General features: G+C 42.2%; 1 protein-coding gene across 1 annotated transcript in view; it reads right to left on the reverse strand.

Annotated features, from left to right (window-relative positions):
- LOC122112809 (mitochondrial intermediate peptidase) overlaps nucleotides 1-17,591 on the reverse strand; it is a 110,048-nt gene that overhangs the window by 3,518 nt on the left and 88,939 nt on the right. The window lies entirely within an intron of this gene.

Genomic DNA, 17,591 nt, shown 5'->3' on the forward strand with positions numbered 1-17,591 from the left:
GAACCCAAAACCACCTAAGAAGGAGCTCTACCACTGAGTTACACCCTTAGCCCATGAAATATAAATTCCTGCTACTGGGCCCCAACCTTGAGAATTAGAGTTGGGGGTGGCTCAGGACCTGTGGTTTAATAAGTCCTCCCAAGATGGTCTCATATTACTGTGAGAAGAACTCAGCATGGTAAGAAAAAAAAACAAAAAACACTTTAAAGCAGAAATGGAAGGGTACATCTCTCAACTGGCAGTTGTAAAATTTGAAAAGTGTTAAGCAAAAAAGATATGTATGGTTTTCTATTTAGCTTAAAAAAAATCTGTCTCCAGTGAAAAAGCAAACAATCTTATCAAGGAAAACTAGGATTTGTTTGGGACAGCATTCCAACTTGTGGTGGCCTGGGCCTAAGAGTGGGGAGCAGAGCGGACCTGTGCAAAAGTGACCTGGGCCTGTGGGTGAGGACAGTGCCAGGAGCCCTGGCAGAGCCTGAGCTGTGCAGGCTCTGGGCCCTTTGGGCCTGGATCAAGGAGACTTCTGAGTGGGGCCTCCTTGAGGGCCAAAGCAGTGTTTTAGTTTAAAAAAAAAACAAACTGAAAGCAGGATGGGTTTTGATGACTGGAATCTGTTTGAGAGAAGTACTTTGCCATGCCCAGCCACATGAACTTTCAGGGGGAAAGTTCATCAGGTTTTTGAAATCAAAGCTAAAAGCGAATCTTGCTTCCAGCCATAGCACTGTACTCCAGTTAAAATCAATGGAGTTTGGTCAGGTTTCTATTTAAGGCCTACAGCATCATTTGTTTAGGGGAAAGTCTGGTGACCCAAGAGGAGCCTCAGGTTCCACAAAGGAACGGTCCTACAGGGGACCCGCACCCAGCCACAGGCCACTGGCCAACCCTAGAGCACTGTGCAAGCTCAAAGGAATGGTTCTGAATGGAATTTTATAACTTTGAATATCAGTCTAATTGTCTTCCTTTGACAATACAACTTTTCCTTAGAAAAGACACAAAGGAGAAACACAGGAAAAATGCATTCTTCCTTTTCTAAATACTTTAGATGCCTCTAAAGAAAGCAATGCTTACAACTCACATTTGGCAAGCAGTTTTTACTCTAGGTTAATTAACTGGTTTAAGGACTTCAGATCAATAACCTAACTTCCCAAAGTCTCATTTTTGAACTTTATGTTTGAAGATTATGAAATTGGCATAGATCATGTGCTTCCCTAGATTGGCAGGAGGATTACATAAGATCATGTTTAACATGGGGAAATGCTTAGTAACTAGCACTAAAAACAACTAGACCCAAAGGTTTGTGAAAACCTGCTTCTCAGTTCAAGAGCTGAAAAAGAGGTTGTTTATTATTTTTGCCCAAGTTGAACTGGTCTGTGATTAAATGTTTAGGTTATTAACATAACACTTACTACCGTAAACTCTAGCTCACAAATCTAAGCCTATTTTTTTTTCTGATTTTTGCCATGGGTTTTGGTTTGTTTTTTATCTAATAAAGAAAACAAACAAAAGATGTAGTTAAAATCACTCCATCTTCCTATCTGATAGAAGCTGTGATAAAAAGGTTTATTAAGTAGAGATAACTAGGGCAATAGATACTTAGGAGATGGTGATAGGAAGGTCCTGGAGCCCGGCCAGACTTGGAGATACTTGGGATAGGCTGTCCCCTGACAAAATGAGACCCTATCTGAAAAATAAGCCAAAATGCCCAGCAAGCACAAGACTTGAATTACAACAGTAGCGCCACCAAGTAAATAAATAGGTAAATAAAGAGATCATTGAGGTGGTGGAAAGTTCTGGAATAAGAATGGCAATGGCTGAACAATTGAGTGAACCTACTGGATGTATATTTGAGATCACAAACATCACCTCAGAGTCCTGGACTCAACTATTCATGCAGCTGTGTAGACTGCAATGCGCCACTACCACCAATGTAACAATAACTCACACTGACAGAGAAACAAATCACATGGCTTTGGGAAGAGGTGAGCAGGAGGCCTGGAGATTCCCAATAACACTACCAGTTCTAAGATCCCATTGCAGTTAGGCACTGGTGGCTCATGCCTGTAATCTCAGCTACTCAAAAGGTTGAGATCTGAGGGTTTCAGTTTGAAGCCAGCCTGAACAGGAAAGTGTACAAGACTTATCTCCAATTCATCAGCAAAAAGCTGGAAGTAGAGGTATGGCTCAAGTGGTAGAGCACTAGCTTGAGTAAAAGAAGTTACAGACAGGACCCAGGTGCTTTTCGTGGTTATTTTTAATGAAGAAATAATTATATATGCCAAACTCAGCTCAGATTGATGAAGAGTTATAGTTACAAAAGCTAGCCTGGCACTTTGAAAAACCTTAAGTGAATTTTATGAGGTCAGAACTCTTTCCAGATCTGTCTCTCCCAAGCCTAGGGCAATTGTACAGCTCAACTCCTTGACTTTGAAGTTCTTTTCTGCTAGAAAACGGTGGCTACCCACACCTTTAGCTAAGGGTGCGTTCCCACTATCTATAATCAGTTCCTGGGGAAAGCAAATCTTCAGCCAGCAAGTGAAATTCCTTTCCGCCTTTGAACTGAGGAACTCTAACAGCTCCCCAGGCTTTTCAAACAAGAGGCTATATCTATCTCTGCAAAGTTACAGAGTGGATTGAAATGGAGCCTCTGATCTTTTGCTGGAGCCACAAGTACAGCCTGACATATGTGCTGTTTGCACGCTTGTTTATTTTAATTTCATCATCAGATTTCATCATTCCATTCACAATTCCACTTCTGGGTTACCACACATTCTGCGGGTTGAAGCTCTACGTCTTCTCTAGACCAACACACCCATATTTTAAACATGCACACCCTCTTAAAAAATCAGCACCTTGAAAAAAGGGAGGCCCTGGTCTTAAGAAGGCAGGTGCTTTCTTGCATTCTTTCCTTCCAGAAAGCTCTCAGCTGCTTTGGAGGTTAGGTTGGGTAAATATCCAAATAAGCCAAAGATTAGGGTTCTATTGACTTGCCTATTATTCTGGCTGGCCACTAACCTTTATGATTGAAACTGTTGTAATCCAAGAGCTACCAAGTTCCAACTAATTCCGTAACAGGTTAGCTTCATTTATCCTTGTTACACTGCAAGAAAAGTGAAAAGAAGCTGGGCACCTGTGCTCACATCTGTAATCTGAGACCTGAGGATCGCAGTTCAAAGCCAGTCCAGGAAGGAAATTCTACAAGACTTTTATCTCTAACTACCAAGAGGACGGAAGTGGAGCTGTGTCTCAAGTGATAGAGCTCCAGCCTTGAGCAAAAAAACTAAGGGACAGTGCCCAGGCCCTGAGTTCAAGCCCCGGTACTGGCATGTGCACACGCATGCATACACCTACACATACACATACACACACACACAAAGTAAAAAGAAGGTTCCATCTAAGAGTATGTTGTAAAGAACCAAACCTTACCCTGTTTGAATGTGTTTCTTCCTTCACACTGCTATAAAATAATTTTATAATATGTAAATTGTATAATATGTAAGTTGTAGATCTGTCCTTATGGTAGCTCTCTCTGAGATTAGCAATGTCTTCTTTAGCATCTATGTGTTTCTCATAAGGCATTGCAGTTGCCAAAAACAAAAATAAAAAGTACAGAGGAGCAAGGGAGAAAAATAGTAAACATACATGCACCAATTTCCAAAGCAAGAGCTCCTGGCTACAATGTGGGAAAGTAGTTTCAGTAATACTGGCACAGGAAGGATGAGTCAGGGCTGGAGTCTAAATCAATTCTACCCTGCAGGTGGCAGAGCTTAGCAAGGAGGTTAGCAGGTACCCCTAGAATAGTTAGAGAGTAAAATAATGCAGGCAATGTGCATAGACAGAAGCTTCTAGCTGTAGTTACTGCTACTGCTCCCACTATTGTTGTGATGGCTGCTTTTGAAACTCTTCCCTGTCCATTCAACTCTAGAAATCCAACCAGATAAAGGAGTCTTACTAGTGAATATCCAACAGAAAGTGTTACTTATCCTCAGAAAATCGGTATGCAGGGTGTCTTTCAAATAACATCCTCATTCTAAGAGACAGATGTGCATGAACAGGCAGAGAAAGACAAATTGGTATTGAAATTTAAACATGTATGATTTAGAATTTTAAGGTTTTGTGTGTGTGTGTGTGTGTGCGCGCGCGCATGGTCCTGTGGCTTGAATTCAGTGTCTAGACACTATCTCTGAGCTTCCATGCTCAAGGCTGGCACTCTACCACTTAGCCACACATCCACTTTCAGCTTTTTGGTGGTTAATTAGAGATAAGAATCTCTCTGTACCAGCTGGGTTTGATCTGAGATCCTCAGATCTCAGCCTCTTGAGTAGCTAGTATTACAGACATGAGTCACTAGTGCCTAGCCCAGGATTTTAACATTTTTAAAGTGGGATCTTGTTTGCATTGCTTGAAAAGGAAACATGCAAAGAGGTTGGCCTTCTTCCTAACTTAAAAGCAATCCAAACATAAACCTAGTACTATAGAGGAGTCGGAAGCAAAGAATTTTACATGACATAATCTAACTTGAATCAGATCTGAATGCAAGATCTGAGATACAGGAGCTCTGAGATTAAGGAGGAATGATTGTTTAAGTAAAACCTTCAGGTACAGATGAACTATTAAATAGAAAGAAAAATCAGGCTTGATGATGCCAGTTCCATAATCCAGTTTCATTACTGTTTTTACCTTAACAGTAGGCAAAGGTTTCTTTCAGATAGTTAGGGTAGCTTATATGGATCTGTCAGGAACATCCCTGTTAACACTCACAGACATCTCTTCCCTGTGCTCTGTAGGATCGCATCTAGAACATGGCTAACAAGTGCCAAGTTCAATTCTTCAACTAAAATCTGCTATAAATCTTCATAATTATGATCATCTCAGTTTTTACTGCTGAACCTTTCAGTTGTGGATTCTTCATGATATCCTCAACATCAATTCTGCCTGAGGTACTCACCCGCTTCCCTCCCCGAACCCCGCTCAGTGCCTCAGGGAACCAAACAAAGCCAAGAATCTAGATCAAGGGCTTTGAGAATGACATCTGTGCTCTCAACCTGTTTTTAGCCCACTGCCTGAAGCACATATTTCTAACTTTATGTTGAGCACACTGCCTGTAAAGACATCTCAAAAGCACTTTTTATGATGTTCCACTCAGTAATCGAGCACTGAGTGAATATTATTTACGTTTCTTTTAGAAATGAGTAATCAAAGTGGAATCATTGATTTATTTTTCAGAATGACTCTATTACAAGATATTTCCTTACAAAAGAAATAGCTCTCAGTTCTGACACAAAGTCACACTTCAGTCAAACAGTATCTTGAGTGTTACATATTTGGAAAAAGCTTATCATATTTATATAGCATCCAGGCTAGGTGGCTCAAGTCTGTAATTCTATGAGAGGTGAGATTGGGGAATCAGATTCCAGGCCAGCCTAGGCATAGAAGTTTACAAGATTTCATTCCAGTGAATGACTGGGCAGGGTGATACATTCCTATCAGTCTAGCTATGGGGAAAGCACCATGGCTGGGCACAGTGGTACGCACCCATCATCCTAGTGATAAAGGGAAGCACAAACAGGAAGATCACAGTCCAGGCTGCCAGGGCATAAGGTAAGATTCCATTGTGAAAATAATCAGTGCAAAAAGATCTGGCCGAATGGCTCAAGAAGCAAAAGAAGCTGTCTAAGCAAGCATGAGGGTGAGTTCAAATGCCCCCACTGCTAAGAAGAAAAAAAAAAAAGCAAACAGACTAGCCGCTGGTGCCTCACACCTGTCATCTTAGCTACTTAGGAGGTTGAGATCTGAGGATTGAGGTTTGAAGCTAGCCCAGGAGAGGAAATCCAGGCGACTCTTATCTCCAATTAACAAGCAGAAAACTAGAAGTAAAGTGGTGGCTCAAGTGGCAGAGTGCTAGTCTTGAGTAAAAAAGCTTCGGGACTATGCCCAGGCTCTGTATTCAAGCCCTATGACTGACCCCCTTGCCAAAAATAACAACAAAGTAATAGCAAGTAGGGAATGGCAGCTATCATTCAGAACAGCCTAACAAAAGAAGCATTCCTCACCCAAACTAACCAACAACCAAGAAGTTGAAGAAAGAAGACAGCCAGGTGACAAAGGGTCAGAAGTGGAGTGTGGACAGCAGACACAGTGGCCACTTGATCTGCTCTATGGCACACACTTGGGCAGCTGCTGACTAACCATGCCATCCAAAAGCCCCATAGCATTATGGCAGCTGCCCCACTCCCCAGCCCTCCATTCCTGCCTGTGACTGTCACACCGATTTCTTAAAAAAAAACTCTGACCACTCCAAGTGTCTGGAGCTCATGCCTATAATCCTAGCTCCTCAAGAGACTAAGATCTGAGGATCAAGTTTTGAAGCCATCCTGGGCAGATAAGCCTGTGAGATTCTTTATCTCCAACTAGACAGTACAAAGCTGGAAATGGAGGGGTGGTTCAGTAGTAGAGTGCTAACTTCAAGCAAAAAAGCTAAAAGACAGTGCCTAGGCCCTTAGTTCAAGCCCAGTCACAGAAAAAGAAGAGAGAGAGCAAGAGGAAGAAGGAAGGAAGGAAGGAAGGAAGGAAGGAAGGAAGGAAGGAAGGAAGGAAGGAAGGAAGGAAGGAAGGAAGGAGGGAGGGAGGAAGGGAGGGAGGGAGGGGAGGGAGGGAGGGAGGGAGGGAGAAAATAAGTGCTGGCCAAGCGGCACTGTCCTCTGCTGCAGAATGAGTATCCTTCCTCAGAGCTGCTGAACACACAGCATTGATGGCCAGAGTTTAGTAAGAGGTACTCTACTCTGACCTGTGAGACAGAACAGAAGGAAGGTTTGGGACCTGCCTTTTGTCAAATTGTGTCCCTTACCTGTTCCTTCTCTCTGCATGGGTTACAGCCAGTACCCCTTCGCTCTGTAGGCATAAAGAAGGCACTGTCCTTAAGTGCAAATGCCTAAATCATATGCAGTGGTTTATAAAGCTGATGGAGGATCTATAGAAGGGAAGTTAGAATTCTAGTCAGGAAAAATAAGTTCAGACAGGAGCATCATCTCTTTTTCTTGCTTGTGACAAAGGCTCTATATAGGCCAGGCTAGCTCAAATCCTGCAGCCTCTTCTTCCTAAGTGTTGGAATCAGAGCTGTGAATTATAACACCAGGCTAGAAGTTCAGGACCAGCATGGGTAACACAGCAAAATTCTAGCTTAAAGAAAAAAAAAGCTTAGCCAAGAGCCAGTGGCTCACGCCTGTAATCCTAGCTACTCAGTAGGCTGAGATCTTAGGATTATGGTTCAAAGCCAGCCCAGGCAGGAAAGGATGTGAGACTTTTATCTCCAATAAAACACCAGAAAACTTGAAGTGGCTCTGTGGCTCAAGTGATAGAGCACTAGCCTTGAGCTGAAGAGCTGAGGGGCAGTGCTCAGGCTCAGAGTTCAAGTCCCATGAATGACCAAAAAAAAAAAAAAAGTTAACTAGGTGCCCATGGCTCACACCGCAATCCTACCTACTCAGGAGGCTGAGATATGAGGATCATGGTTCCAAGCCAGCCCAGGCAGGAAAGTCAATGAGAGCCTTATCACCTAACAATCATACAAGAGTCAGAAGTGGCGCTATGGGTCAAATGCTACATGCTAGCCTTGAGCAAAAGGGGTGCCAAGGCTCAAAGTCCCAGGACTGGTCAAAATAAAAAAAGGTGATTAACTATATATGTTATATATGTACACACATATGTACATGTATATATATATATGTAATATGTATATACGTATGTATATATGTACATATATGTGTAGTATGTATATATACGTATGTGTATATATATATATGTATATATATTATATCTAGCATAGGAGGTGAGGCTCTCCAAAGATAAGTGCACACAGAATCTTAGGTAGCCAAAGTGTGGCCCACAGCATTCATTTAAGTGCCATTGCTTACTTCTTTCTGCTCACAAACTCTGACCAAAAAAGGGCAGAGGCCAGGCCAGTAGCTGGAGGGGAGCTAGCTGGAATGGGGCTGATGGCAAGATGCCAAAGACAAGCGGGTGCCCAGACATCTGAGAAGAGACAGTGTGGAGAGAGAAGCAGGAGGCGGAACATGGCACACACAGCTCTGCCTTCTGTTTGTTGTTGTAGACATTATTATAAAGCTTCACAAAAATATCAGAACCGGAGAAACAGGAACCTATTCTCTTATTCTTTTGTGGCACAGTAACACATTTGGCTCTGGAAGTTTATTCTGATACTTATGTATTCATGCATTGAAAGATTTTTACTGAAGGCCTACACACGGAGCCCCACATAAAGTGGTGAACAGGACCATGACCATGCACAGCTCTCTCCATAGTTGCCTGCACAGAGTGCAGGCTCTACAAGACAGAGACCACAATGGACCAAGAAGTGAAACAATATACACGCACAACATGTCAAGAAGTTAGCTAGAGTACAGTGCTTAAGAGGGACAACAGAGGGCTAAAAAAACAAAAAATGAGAATCTACATAAACCTGTAAGCAATCCACCAGAATGCACCAGAACAATTTACTTCCCACAGTATAGTTTTTCTTGGCACACTAGTATTTTAACTATTTTTTTCTTTTTGTCCTGATGGTGCTTGAACTCAGGGCCTAAGTGGTATCCCTTAGTTTTTTCACTCAAGGCTGATACTCCCATTACTTGAGCCACAGCTCCACTTCTGCAAAAAAGAGTCTCATGGACTTTCCTTCCAGGGCTAACTTTGAATTGCTGTCCTCAGATCTCAGCCTCCCGAGTAGCTAGAATTACAGGTGTGAGTTCAGCATATTTTAAATCATCTTAATTCTCCATTCTTAATATGTCCATGTGAGTGCTTTCCTAAGTTGCTCACAAAGGTATGACACATGCCAGGTTGGACCTCCTAAGCCCAGGCCGACAGCCTTTGAAGCTGTCCTGGCAGTTATTCATTCTGGAGCTCCCTGGTGTGTGTGTGTGTGGGGGGGGGGGGGTCTTGGAAAAGGCCCACAAGAGAATCTGTCATGTGTGTCAATATTTAGTGTTTCTCTCTCTCTTGAAACTTTGAAAAATTAAAGAAAGAAACATTACAAAAAAAAAATCAATGGTTGGGCCTGGTGGCTCACGCCTATAATCCTAGCTACTCAGGAGGCTGAGATATGAGGATTGCAGTTCAAAAGCCAGCCCAGGCAGGAAAGTCTGTGAGACTCTTTATCTCCAATAAACCACCAGAAAACCAGGAGTGGTGCTGTGGCTCAAGTGGTAGAGTGGTAGCCTTGAGCTGAAGAGTTCAAGCCCCATGATCAACAACAAACAATGTAGGAACAACCACCGAAAGGCAGCTTTTTAACCTCCCAAGAGTACACCAGCTTTTCATTACTTAATACCAAAGTTGACTGCATGGTTAAAAGTTAACTGTGTATTTAAAAACTGGAAATAGTAAGTACTACTAATTTTTGGTGCCATAAAACAATGTCAAGTGCCTTTTGGTTTAAAGTAACTCAGTATACATTTTGACAAAGGGAGAGATCAATCAAACTGGTATGGAACAATGGCTGTTTATTTAGTGTCATTACTTTAAGTGTGGGCTGTACTTCTGACAGACAAGACTTATTACTCTTTGATTGGCACAGTATTTGTCTTGTATAAACACCACTATAACTGAAGCTGCCTGGCAAGCACATTTGGTCTATCAGATTGGTAACTGGGTTATCAGAAAAATAAAGATGCACCAAATAAGACATCAAACTTCCAATTAGACTAAATATTTTGGGGCTATCTGAATAAGCATGTCTGCCTGTCAATCAGAACTGTTGAAAGATGAAATGAATTTGCCCAGTGAAAAAGCAGGTTTTGACCAGCTGCTGGTGGCTCACATCTGTAATCTTAACTACTGAAGACTGAGGTCTGAGGATTGATGGTTGAAGCCAGCCCAGGAAGGAAAGTCCACAAGACTCATCTCTAATTAACCAACAAAAATCTGGAAGTGGAGGTGTGGCTCAAGCAGGAAAGTATTAGCCTTGAGTAAAAAAGCTAAGAGACAGTGCCCAGACCCTGAGTTCAAGTCCTAATACTAGCACATACATGCAGAGATAAATTAATACATGTTAAAAAACTGAGATGGCTAGTCCACACTCAGCCACTTCTCTATGCTACTATTTTACAATGGTGTAGCTCATCTGTCACAGCCAAGAAGCCATTGAAGAGTCTTGCCAACTAAATGCAGCCTTGATCTACATCCTCTTAAGTTTTGTTCTGGGGCTTCATGCAGTACACTGGGCCACATGCCTCATGGGCTTCTCTGGTTGTGACCCTTCCTGATCATCCTTGTTTCAGATGACCCTGGCAATGCTGAGTAGTAGTACTCAGGTGTTTAGTGGAATGTCCTTCATTTGGTTTGTCTAATGTCCTCATGATTAGACTGGGGTTAGTGTTAGGGAAGAAGAGCACAGACAGGAAGTATACTTATTAGACAGGAAGTGCTTCTTTTAAGATGGCACATTACACATCATGGTTGCACACTTCCCTCATGAACTCGCAGCTGTGCAAAGACTATGACCACCTGGCTGCCAGTCAGTATGTGTCAGCCCCCTCCTCCCCCCATCCTTTCCACAGTGTACTCTTTGAAAGGAAGCCACTCTGCACATTCATTACTTAGAACTCTTCTCCAGGAGAAATGGCTGTTCTTCATATACTTACTACTCAGTCCTTTCATGCTCTGGATTACACACCAAATGACTGATCAAACTTACTGAGTGTTGGCCATGGAAAGGCTTAGTTAGTGAGATCCTTACTCCTGTAACACACCTACCTATCACTGTAAGCTTCTCAGCATTTGCTCCCTTCCTGACACTGAAAGATGCTCTAGGCTGCTTTGGTATCTCCTCTGTGCCACACCTGAATCAGCTACTTTACCAAAGAGGCTAGGATCCTTCCACTGGAGAGAATGGTATGGAGCCCGTGAGTAGGGTGCAGAGTATAGTCATATTATGGAACAAGAAAGTTTTTAAAGAGAGCAAGCTAGATGCTGATGGTAATCCTAACTATTCAGGAGACTGAGGTCTGAGAGTTATGGTTCAAAGCCAGCCCAGGCAGAGAAATCTGTGATACTCATACCCTGTTAATCACCAAAAAAGCTGGAAGTAGAGCTGTAGGTCAAAGTGGTAGAGCACTAATCTTGAGCACAAAAGTTCAGGGACATTATAAATATGTTAGAAACAATACCAAGAAAAATATTTGTGTCCCTATCTTGGGGTTCATTTCGTTTAACATCATCTTATATGGTCATATGTACTGTGTGATTTTTTTGTTTCTTTGTGTGTTCCTCTCCCACAGTATAACCCCTGTTTTCACTTTGATGTCAGGCCCTGCATCTTGTATATATCCTTCTCTAATTTGGAGAGGAGAATGGGAAAAAACAAAATGCTTAAATAGGGATACAGGTTAACCCATTGTAACAATGGTGGAGGGGGGAGTAGTTGTGGAAGTGGGAGAGAAGGGATGGTAGGGGAAAAACAAAGGAGGCGGCCACAATGCTTGATAGGAAAATGTACTCATTACCTTGCTCATGTAACTGTAACCCCTCTGTACAGTACTTTTACAATTAAAAATAACGTATAAAAAAAGTTCAGGGACAACACGCTAAGTTCAAGCTCCAGAAGTGGCACGAAAGGAAGGAGGGAAGGAGGGAAGGAGGGAAGGAGGGAAAGAAGGAAGGAAGGGAGGGAGGGAGGGAGGGAGGGAGGGAAAAAAAGAAGTAAATGCCTTTAGGGATTGCTTGTACTACGCTTCTTGGGCAAAGCAAGTGACCTTTTGGAATATAAAGTATAATTCTCTGGTTTGTTTTGTGTACAAAAATGGTATTTGATGAGCTAGATGACGTGGGGTGATTATGGTGAAAGGGAATGTGATTTGGCGACTATAAAGCTCTGTAGAAATGTAAAGTATTAAGTGATTTTAATCAGCTTAAGGAAGGGCCCTGCAGGCTTCTAAACCTGGCTCTGAGTCAGTTTGGAAGGGAGCTTGAGTCGGCTGGGAACTGACTTCTTTCCCTTCTTCTCTTATCTGATCTTCAGTCCTAATGCCACTCTGACACTTAACTCTGTATCTCAAATAGCAAACTGTTTTTGGCCACAGACTTAGAGATAGAGCTCTACCTTTTCTTCTGGAAAGGAGTACAGAAAATAAGTTGCTTATCATTTGTAAACAGCCTTCTGGAAGGCCAAAATCTGGAATCTTCCACTCCTCCCAATCACCAATTCTTTGTGGTTAGCCCACAGAAATGCTGTGACCACAGGCACAAAGCATGTCCTTCCCGTAGCAGCTGCAGGTTCCCCAGGCTGTGGCAGAATCTTCCCATTGAGCCATGGTGGCTAAAAATGGTTAGAAACTGAGTTATTAACACCAGTGGCTCACACTAGTAATCTCAGCTACTCAAGAGGCTGAGATTCAAGGATCGCAGTTCAAAGCCAGCCAGGGCAGAAAAGTCTGTGAGACTCTTATCTCCAAACCAAAAAACCAGAGGGGGAGCTGTAGCTCAAATGGTAGAGCACTAGCTTTGAGTAGAAAAGTACAGGGAGATTGGGTCCTGAGTTCAAGTCCCAGAACTACCAAAAAAAAATAAAGAAGAATCCATCTGTCAGGCACAAGCCTAGTAGTTTCTATTTGAAGTCCTGTGCATCCCTCTACCTTGGGTGTCAGGAAGTGCCCCACGGGGGAGATATTAGGTTTGCCTTACTCACACAACCAGGGTATGTTTGCCTTGTTAAAAACTGCATATTTTGCCAGACACTAGTGGTTTATGCCTATAATCCTAGCTACTCAGGAGGCTGAGATATGAGGATTGCGGTTCAAAAGCCAGCCCAGGCAGGAAAGTCTGTGAGACTCTTATCTCCAATAAACCACCAGAAAACCAGGAGTGGTGCTGTGGCTCAAGTGGTAGAGTGGTAGCCTTGAGCTGAAGAGCTGAGGGACAGAGCCCAGGCCCAGAGTTCAAGCCCCATGACTGACCAAAAAAAAAAAAAAAAAAAAAGCCCAAAAACCTGCACATTTTCTAGAAGCATCATAATGGAAACCCAACTGAGGATCATGTTCACCACAGCACAACTTAAAAAAACATTCCAGTACATATTTTCTAAAATGGCAAAATGAATGAAAATGCCATATCATCATGGTTTGTTTGAAGTCGAATGTTAAGTTCTCTTATTACTCAGAAATATGATAGTTCACATTAAGCCAAAACTCTGTGGGGTGTGGAAGGAGCTGCCGAAATCCTCAGTGAGAACGCAGGGCCAGCCCTCACTTGGGAGTTAGGCAAGTACAATGCTGCTTTCGGTCTGCACTGTCCTGGCATTGAGTCACGCTCAGGACAGGCTTCTTCAGAGGCCATACTATCTCTGACTTCTCACAGCCATAGGTCTGAGTCCTACAACCCCTTCAGAGATGGATTGGAAAAAAAAAAATCTGGGTGTTGGTGGTTCATGCCTGTAATCTTAGCTACTCAGGAGGCTGAGATCAGAGGTTGCAGTTTGAAGACAGCATAGGCAGGAAAGTCCATGAGATTCTTATGTCCAATTAACCAGCAAAAAGCCAGAAGAAGAGATGTGGCTCAAGTGGTGGAGTACTAGACTTGCATGAAAAACAATTAAAGGACAGTGCCCAGGCCCTGAGTTCAAGCCCCAGTGTTGGCACACACACAACCCAAAAGGAGAAACAGTTTCGAAGTCAATTCCAATTTTATCTCCTTTAACATGAGTGGCTTTCCAAAGAAACTTACTATGGCAGTGCTAGGAGGTGTTTTAACCTTTGAGTTAAATTCTCAGTCTAAATGGCAGTAAGAGCATTGAAAGGAAAAATTCAAAAAGCTTTAAGAAAGGCCTGTTGTTTCCTGGGCAGCCCCCTCTGCACAGTAAGGGACAGAAAAGGTTGAGTCTGTATATTGTATTGCACAGCTACAGAATAGGTATACATGGTTGCCTAGCAATGAATGTGTAAATGTGAGCAAACAAGAGAAAAGAGAAAGGCAAAGCGAGCATTCTCTGGGACTCCCTTAGATGGGTTCTGGCCACTAAGAGCCATCTGCCAGCAGGGACTAAAAATGGCAAAGAGACTCATAAAGAACAAACAGAGAGCCAAGGTCCGTCCCAAGGGATGACTCATGTTGGAAAAGGTAATCTAAAAGTGAATACCTTTTTAAAAATTTTAAGTGCAAATCATTTAAATAGGGATACAGGTGGATCATTGCAACAATGAGATGTACAAGTCTTTATGTGGAAAAAGGAACTTTACAGCTTTGGTGGGGGGGGGGGGAGGATTGGGTTGGGGGGACGGAGGGAGGATGGGAAAGGATGAGAAGGGGAAACAAAGGAGGAGGCTACAATGCTTAATAAGAAATGTACTCATTATCTTGCCCATGTAATTGTAACCCCTCTGTACTGTATTTTCACAATAAAAAAAAAAGAATAGAAAAAAAAAAAGAAAAAATTTTAAGTGCAGTATTTAGCATTCCAGATCAAAAGCTGTCTCTGATTTCTCTGGTCTTCTTATTATTAATAATTTTTTATTGAGATTGCCCTAGGTGATTGCGTAAATTTCACAAATTTCACAAATTGTAGGATAATAATACTTAAAGTCACAAACCCATTTTAACCTTCACGAGGCGTATTGTCATTTTCATGGTCTATAAAGCTTATGGACTCTACAAACTTTCACACTACAGCTATTTCTTCTGAAGTCTTCTTCAAAGATCACAAAGTACCATGTGGAGGCACTTGGGACAGAAGAAATGGCTTGGAGTTCCATCTGAAAGTCAAGCTTTCATCAGGGAAGTAAAATGAAGTCATGATTTGGTAATAGAGGCACACAGTATGAAAGGAGGTATTCTACTGTTCCTTATGTATATAATGATCTAATAAAGGAAGCACTTAAATAAAGCAGAGTACCTGTAACAAGTTGCACCTTCACTGGCTGCTCATGGCTCACATCTTAATCCCAGCTATTCAGGAGGCTGAGATCTGAGAACTGAGGTTGAAAGCCAGCCCAGGCAGAAAAATCTGCGTGATTCTTACGTTCAATTCAACAGCAAAAAGCCAGAAGTGGAGGTGTAGCCTAAGTGGCAGCCTAAGCTGCCAGCCTTGAGCAAGAAGGTAAGAGTGTGAGGCCCTGTGTTAAGCCCATCCACCCACACCCACACATTACACTTTCATAGAAAAGGAACACCAATTAGACTGATTATGCTTTTTTTTAAAATCACAAGCCTCAGTAATTCTGCCAATCACACCTACAAGAAATCCCCTAGATAGAAATACTAGAAGGCAAGGCTATGCACGGCCTTAACTCATCTAAAATGTTCTAGTTTTTGGTGCAGTCTGGTACATACAGAAAATGACCCCAACAGGCTTTGTCTTTTAAGTCCAACTCTACAAAGTGAAAACCAGTATGACCATATTGCAGGTCCCCCCCGTTCATCTCTGGCACAAAACAACTCATAGCAATTAATGAGACTGGAAGGAATATGGAGAAAGATATTAAAAGTATAAAGTGTTCTCTAGAATTGGAATACTTCTGCATCTGTGGTCTTATGCGTGACTTGTCTTTCCCTCATAAGTGTGTGAACGGGGGTGGTAAATATTAAGTTTCTAAACACAAGTATGTTTTGGATAAAGAAGAGAATTTGTAGTATGGTGGCTGTACCACTGGCTGCTTCAGAAGCTGAGTAGGAAATTACACCAGTCCAAAGAGAAATATGAAAAGGATTTATCTTTTTCCTTGTATTGAAACCATATGGAATATTTACATGTGGATACTCATTCAAAGCCCCAAAGGACAAAGCACAGTTCTCAAAGACCACACATAATAGAAACCATCTTTTAAGAGAAAGCAACCTGGGCATCTCCTCATCCTTTGGTGTGCTATCACAAAACTTGGCAGACTACCAGCTAAAAGTACACAATCTAAGCAACAGCCAATGAATTTCACTTGTGCCTGGCTTCACAGCAGACCCTTTGCTAAAAGAATTGTTTCACAGGCTGCTGAGAAGCTTGATCACTATGTCCCAGGCTCAAGGAAGTGGACCTGTGGCTCAAAGCGGTAGAGCACTAGTCTTGAGCAAAAGAGCTCAGGGACAGCACCCAAATCCTGATTTCAAGCCCCACAGCCACCAAAATTCAAATTCTGATCTCCCATTCACTGTCTCCTAACACAGGCAGGGAGGGGACCTGGTCTATTAATTATCTTCCACATAAAATGTAAGAGAATGATAATGCTTACCTCTAAAGTGTACTAAGAAGATTAACTAGCATGTGAAAATCACTTAAGACAGTTCTAGTCAGGTGCAGTGCTGTGTACCTTTAGATCTACATACTCGGGAGGCTGGAAGATAGCTTGAGCCCAGAACTGAAGGCTAGCCTGGGCCACATAGAAAGATATGCTGTGGAACAACAACAATGAAAATACTGTGGATGTGGTAAAGTTCAAGAAGGGCCCATACGGAGCAATGAGGACATTAAGGTGGCAACAGATGGTGTTCTTCATCAAGAAGACAAGAGGACATATTCCACTAAAGCTACAAGAAGCTATGAGATTGCTGGTCTGGATGACAGGTTTATAAACCTGGTGTAACAAAGAGTAGATGAAGCCTGAATGAATGAACAGTCCATCTATCCAACCGGAAAAGGCTTATGAGATGACATAAGCTCCTTAAGAGCAGAGATGCGGTCTATGCATCTATCTACATGCCTCCACTGACATTTGGAATCCTGCCTGTATGTAATTAATGCTATACATATTTATATATTACATCTAAATATATATAATATTAAATATAAATATGTAATTATATATTTTTATTTTTAATATATTATGTTTTTTATTGTGAAAATACTGTACAGAGGGGTTACAGTTACATGAGCAAGGTAATGAGTACATTTCTTATCAAACATTGTTGCCTCCTCCTTTGTTTTTCCCCTACTATCCCTTTCCTACTTCCACAACTACATTCCCCCCCCCCCCCCACACCCCGCCTAAATTGTAAAGTTCATTGTTCAACAGTGTCTTGTACATCTCATTGTTACAATGGGTCAACCTGTATCTCTATTTAAACATTTTGTTTTTTCCTTTTCCCTCCCCAAATTATACGGACATCAAATACAGTGAAAACAGGGGTTATACCATGGGAGAGGATATAATTATATATTTATATAATGTGTGTGTGTGTGTGTGTGTGTGTGTGTGTGTGTGCGCGCGCGCGCACGCGCGCCAATACTGGGGCTTGAATTCAGGTCTTAGTGCATCCCTCAGCTTTGTCATTCAAGGCTGGTGCTTTACCACCAGTGCCCGACCATTTTTTTTTAAACTTTTTTTTTTGGGGTGGGGGGGTCAGGTTGTGGGGCCTGAACTCTGGGCTTGGGCGCTATCCCTCAGCTCTTCAGCTCAAGGCAAATTTTCCAAGAATTTAAGGTAAATATCACAATGTTGTTTTCTTTTTTCTTTTTGTCATTCGTGGGGCTTGAACTCTGGGCCTGGGCACTGTCCCTGCACTTTTCAGCTCAAGCCTAGCGCTCTACCGCTTGAGCCACAGCACTACTTCTGGTTTTCTGGTGGTTAATTGGAGATAAGAGTCTCACAGACTTTCTT

Source organism: Dipodomys spectabilis, unplaced genomic scaffold, assembly GCF_019054845.1.
Source record: "Dipodomys spectabilis isolate Male_0828 unplaced genomic scaffold, ASM1905484v1 ptg000095l, whole genome shotgun sequence".
Lineage (NCBI taxonomy): Eukaryota > Metazoa > Chordata > Mammalia > Rodentia > Heteromyidae > Dipodomys > Dipodomys spectabilis.